This window comes from Salmo salar, chromosome ssa10 (genome assembly GCF_905237065.1).
Source record: "Salmo salar chromosome ssa10, Ssal_v3.1, whole genome shotgun sequence".
NCBI lineage: Eukaryota > Metazoa > Chordata > Actinopteri > Salmoniformes > Salmonidae > Salmo > Salmo salar.
Genome location: NC_059451.1, coordinates 21,368,141 through 21,374,300, shown reverse-complemented (window position 1 = coordinate 21,374,300; position 6,160 = coordinate 21,368,141). Strand labels below are relative to the sequence as shown.

The window sequence follows — 6,160 nt, the reverse complement described above, 5'->3', positions numbered from 1 at the left end:
GTTTGATTTCTCAGAAGTGTGATTGACTTGGAGTTACATTGTGTTGTTTAAGTGTTCCCTTTATTTTTTGAGCAGTATATATATGTGTATATAAGTCAAGGGGTCTGAATACTTTCCGTATGCACTGTATGTCACGAGATGTCCCCCCCCCCCCCCCACACATTTTGGGGAATGTTCAGAGGTGGAAACTTTGGAGGAAATAACAGGAATATATGGGAATTAATAGAAATACATGCAAATTAATATTAATACCATTTAAATGTAGATTTGTTTTGCATTGGATATAATTACCATATCATATGGAGATAGGAACATAAACCTTTTACCTTATCATAAGTAGTGTCACACCCTGATCTGTTTCACCTGTCCTCGTTATTGTCTCCACCCCCTCCAGGTGTCACCCAGTGTATTTATCCCTGTGTTTCCTGTCTCTCTGTGCCAGTTCGTCTTGTATGTTTCTAAGTCAACCAGCGTTTTTCAAGCTTTTTGCATTCTCCTTTTTCTACCCGCCTGCCTGACCATTCTGCCTGCCTTGACCACGAGCCTGTCTGCCACTCTGTACCTCCTGGACTCTGATCTGGTTTTGACCTTTTTGCCTGTCCACAACCATTCTTTTGCCTAACCCTTTGGATTAATAAACATTGTAAGACTCCAACCATCTGCCTCCTGTGTCTGCATCTGGGTCTCGCCTTGTGCCTTGATAAGTAGACATAATTGCAAATTATTAAATCCTTACAATAGAAATAAAAAAAACTATTTAGTTATGAATTGAACTTTAATTAAATGAGTTGACTCTTCTGTTGAACTCTGCATCCAGCAAATTAGTAGATAAAGCATGTCTGGTTGGAGGGGTGTATGCTGGGCAAAGAACATTCAGAAATTTCTTCCAATACACATTGCCTGTGAGCATCAGAGGTGAACCAGTTGCATACACAGCTCGAGCAAGACATTCATCAGCATTTCTCTGACTACGTTCCTCCGTTGAGTCAAAAAACTTCTGATTCCAGCTGTTGCAATCGATAAGGTGTCTGATTTGACCTCGAATAGAAGTAGAGGGACTTTTGTCAGAGGTTGCTTGTTGTGAACGCTGAAGGAACTTTATGCACTTGGCCAGATGATTCTGCATCTTTGTTGCATTCTTCACACATGATTTGGCACAGTATTTGCAAATGTACACAGCCTTTCCTTCTACATTAGCTGCAGTGAAATGTCTCCACACATCAGATAGTGCCCGTGGCATTTTCCTGTAAAGATTAGAAAAAATTTGTAAAAAAAAGTAATTCCATGTACAGATAAATAGTTAAGCAGTTAGATTAAACAACTCCTTTGTAAGATAAATGTTTTAAAATGCAACATGTATGGAAACAGGTGAATTAACACTCCTCAGTTAGCAGGCTCAAGCAAGCTAAAACCCACATGGTAGCAAAAACTAACTAGCAGAAATTGTTAAGTTAGAAATGATTTAAGCACATTTTGCTGTAGGCTACTATTTACTAGTTATCAACAAATCATGTATGTCAAATAAAATATATTCACCCCTATAATAGTATACTAACAGCCCCTCTCCCCATGCCAAGGGTGCAAGACTGCAAGGTTGTGAAAGGTTTGAGGAGCACTTGTCTTGTAGACAGTTTACTGTATGGGTGATTTTGTTTTCTCAAGAGAGTATTGTGCTTTCATAAATACCTTTGGCTGTCATGGCTTGTATCCACGTCAGGTGATGTTGAGATTGGGCTTATTCCATGCTGAAAGCTTTCATTCAATGGGTCTACAGGCTCTGTACTACTAAAGCTGGTGTCCAGGTCATCGTCATCAGCAGCAGGATTGGTCTGTAGGACACACAGTAGTCAGTTATTAGCTGACATTTTACTACTTTGCCCCTATCATTACACACTTAAACAAGGTACTATAGCCACCCAGTCAGTCACCCACACCATCCCCTCATTACTAATACCTATTTTTCTCCAATTTAGACTTCAAGCCTTGCATGAACAATCAACTAAGCTCCATGATACAGAGAGAACTACAGTAGAAGTTGTAGCCTCATTGTAAAACACACCAACTATGACAACAAGACACAGACCATGTTTATGCCTAGCTCCAGTATATTTATTTGCTCATCATGGAGTCGTGGAATGATTTAGTAGATTTTGTACGATTCCAGGTGACTTACACTAGTTCCTGGTGCTGAGCTTGATGTTGATGCCACTGCAGATATTGATGGGATCAAACTCTAAATAGAACACATATCGTTAGTCACATTAGCCTCTGCGGTAGTTAGCTAACTTTAGCTGACAAAGTTACAAATCACATCGCCAGATAGCTGCCGGCTAATTACATTGATATTCTTTGGAATGTCTAGCCAGCCTATTATGAAAGCTAGCTAGATAGATTTTGGTTTAATTAAACAAATGTAGCGGTATTACGTCCTGAAATCACTATGAATTCTGGATATTGTGGTTTACTTGCAACTAGGAAAGTACCTGGCCCAACTATTTTGATAGTACTTTTGCCAATGTCTGACATGACCCTAGATTGAAGCATCAGGGGAACAACATTCCCCTCCATGTTGCATTTAAACAGTTTCTCCGATTTCAGTCATCATTTCAGCATGTCGAAAGATAATTCCTTGTAAAGTCAGAGTTCACAACAATTCATGGCTGGTAAAAAGTCTGGAAACCTCATGGAAGCTTCTTTAGCTTCTCCTGAATAAAATGAAAAGCCTCCTTGTAAAAATCCAGTAATCCTTACAGTTCTGCTTGACTACCTCAAGACCCCCCTTGGTCTTTGAGGGATGGGAGTCAAGCATTCCTAGCCCGGCTATCCCCTTTGGCAATCTTTTCTGAATTAAAATACACATTTGGCCCCCTATCCTTTCCCTGGGAGTTCTATTGTCTTGTAATGGGGTTAAGAAAAATAACCTTCCATTCTATCTCAGCTGGAGTTGGGGTCGAGCACGGGGTGAGGGTGGGACGGGGTGAGGGTGGGGCGGGGGAGGAGAGGTGTAGTCCATAGTTGAATCTGCAAGTCATTGTTACTGTAAAACAGCATGAGGGGACAGTCACAATGGAGCTTGCAGGGTTGAAGCTCCTCTCTTTCTCCTCTCTGTCTTTCTCTCTGGGTTTGTTCTTCACAGGGAGAGTATTTCCTCAGACTGACTAGCTCTTACCTCCCTCTGGCCCTCCCAGTGGAGCGATGGGAAAAGGCTATGAGGCTACCTGTTGCATGAAACAGTTATGCCATTATGTATGCTGCCACCCCCAGGGAAAGAGAGAAGCCTGGCTGCCGGTGAAGACTTGGCCCTGGAGCCAAACGCACATCTGGTGTAAGTTGTGTTGACTTTTAAGAGTGCAGATGCTTTTGGATTGCCTTTCAAAAACTTCTCTCCATCTTACGAAAAATGGAACCGAGGGGGGATTTATTTTCCCTTCTCGCATTTATTCTGCTTGTTCAGTTCCTCAAAGAGTTTCTGACACAGAGGACATGCACTATGCTTAGCTTAAGCTATGCATGCAAATTCAGATTCAACTTCTCTTAAAGCTTCTCTATTTGAAAGAGTCTGGCTTTCAAGACTACTCTTACCCAGAGACCCATGAGAGTTAGTGTCCTGCCCAGTGTTTTCTCTGCCTCCCCACAGAAGCAGCATGCACCTTGCCTCTGCTGTATCCTCGATACAGACCCCACTGTGCAGAGCTCACTCCCCGTGTTGGCTGTATCTGTCTTGGGCTGAGGTGATGGGAGCGTGGGCTAGGGCCCAGGGGCTTGAGGTTGTGGCCTGGGCCTGTTGACATTGGCTGTGCTCTCTCATGGGCCGTCTGCTGTGCTGGCCAGTGTCTGGATGTGTGTTCAGGCCTCACCCACTCCCTAGGTCCACTGCCTGCCACACTATCACGCCACATGGACCTGCTGGCAGCCTGCGCCCACTACCCAATGACTCACCGGACTGGGCTGCACCTCTCTAGACAGACAGCCAGCCAACCAGCCAGCTGGCCAGAGCCTGGGCTGTGGAACATTTAGACACATATAGGAGCACTATATCTCTCCTCTCCCCAGGTGTTAAAGGTATATTTCACTCAAACTATATTTTGGTATTCTTTTCATTAGTCCACTGTTGATACAGTCCAATAATGTTTTGCATGTCAGCAGTGAAGTTTTCAAGATATTGGATTTTCAAAAACCAAAGTGTCACCGGCCACATAATCATGATAATGCGTTTTTGACTGAAATTTCCCTTTAACACTTTCCTCACTAATGATACCTAGATCATGATCCCCTAGAATGTTTTGTTTCCTTATTTTAATATCCTAGAAATAATGCATAGATTCATTTACTTGACTGTAAGTCTTTGATGTTTACCCATAACAGTCCCAATTAAAATAAACTGCAATACCAAACACCTGAAACAAAAACCCTTCTTTAGCTTTGTTGTTACCAAATGCTAACAAGCTGGTGATTTAGTGTTTGGTTACCTAATACCACACAACAACAGAGATAAAACAGAGAAGCGTCTCGAGCTGAGGGCACTTTCTCTGGACCAACTGGTCAGATAATTTGGTCAGATAAAGCTCAAAGCCACAGGTCAGAGGTCAAGCTGGGTCGGAGTTAGGTTAGCATCGTTCAAAGGAAAGCTATACTCTGGATGATAGTCCCTCCATTAAAGAAATAACAACAGTACTTAATACATCTTATCTCTGTTCTGTTATGTGGCATTATAGGACAAGTCATTGTCGGACTGAATTATTTCTGAAGTCTGGTTTATTTTGTATCGTCTACTGTCATGATGGTAGTCAGTTATACTCCAACCTCACATATACACTTTCTTGATTATAATTTTAGGACACAATCCAAGTTTATGACACAATCCGTCTCTTTCCTAAGGAAATAAACTACATATTTTCGCAATGCCTTGTTTCCATTTGAAAACAATCAGCGGTCATCAACAGTCTCCAGGTTTCCAGGCAACCCTTTGCAGCTAGACGTCCAGCGGAGCAGTGCTAGAGGTGGAGGTACAGTAGGTACCGTATGATGGACACTGACCTGATCCCTGCTCAGCGCTGATGGAAAAACATGGTCTCAGGTGCCTGACACAGCCTCTGTCTGAGGATGATGGTGATGATGAGAGGTTTTTACGTCCAGAGCCCCAGAGAGCCATCGAGACGAGACTACTCTCTCTGCTCCCCCACTGGCCAGTCCTAGAATGAAGGCCCAGTCTGGAATGCAATCTGTTGGCCATCTGTAGGCCTCCATCGGTCTGTTTGATATTCAAACAAACACCTGTCAAAAGTCAATGTCTCATCTCACGTGGAACTCTTGGAAAATGGCACATCTCGACTTCTTCCTCACACAGAAAAAAAGGATCCTCAAGCTGGATCTTATTCCAACCATCTGCGAGTTTGTTAAATATAGATTGTTATGGAAGGTTTGAAGAGCAAGTTCTTGTTTCCACTAAAATGTCAAAAGATAATAGTCTATTCAAGGTGGTACATTCTGGAAGAAAGATGTTTGTATAATAGAATCATTCCTCATTTCATGAGCTTCACTTTTTCAGCATAGGTTGTAGTATGATGGACTGATCTGTGAATAAGCAGTCACAACTGCATGAAGCTGTGAGCTTAGGAGGATGTTCTGGGATGAAGAAACAGGGAATCTTTAGTAACCCCTCAATGTATCTCTCTCCCTCTACCGTCTCTGATCCCTCTATCCCTCCTCCTCTCTCTCTCTCTCTCTCCCTCTCTCCCTCTCTCCCTCTCTCTATCCTCTGATCCCGCTATCCCTCCCCTCTTTCTCTCTCTCTCTACCCTCTCTTATCCCTCTATCCCTCCCCTCTTCTCTCTCCCTCTCTCTCTCTCTCTATGCTCTGATCCCTCTATCCCTCCCCTCTTCTCTCTCTCTCTCTCTCTCTCTCTCTCTCTCTCTCTACCCTCTCTTATCCCTCTATCCCTCCCCTCTTTTCTCTTCCTCTTCCTCTTCCTCTCTCTCTCTCTCTCTCTCTCTCTCTCTCTCTCTCTTTCTACCCCATCTATCTGATCCCTCTTTCCATTTTGGTCTCTCCCCAGCTCTCTCCCTGTTTGGCTGTGTGGAGATGAAGGGATGAATAGGAAAGTATAGTGAGCTTGTATTGGCTACTGTCCAGCCTCCACATCTGCCCCACTGCTGTTGT

General features: G+C 43.2%; 1 long non-coding RNA gene across 1 annotated transcript; it reads right to left on the bottom strand.

Moving 5' to 3' along the window:
- Positions 1–1,691: 1,691 nt before the first annotated feature.
- Positions 1,692–5,262, bottom strand: LOC106614003 (uncharacterized). Its single transcript, XR_001330594.2, has 3 exons — positions 5,038–5,262; positions 2,174–2,233; positions 1,692–1,829 (listed from the first exon to the last, which is right to left on the bottom strand). It is a non-coding gene; the product is annotated as an uncharacterized lncRNA (long non-coding RNA).
- Positions 5,263–6,160: the final 898 nt, after the last annotated feature.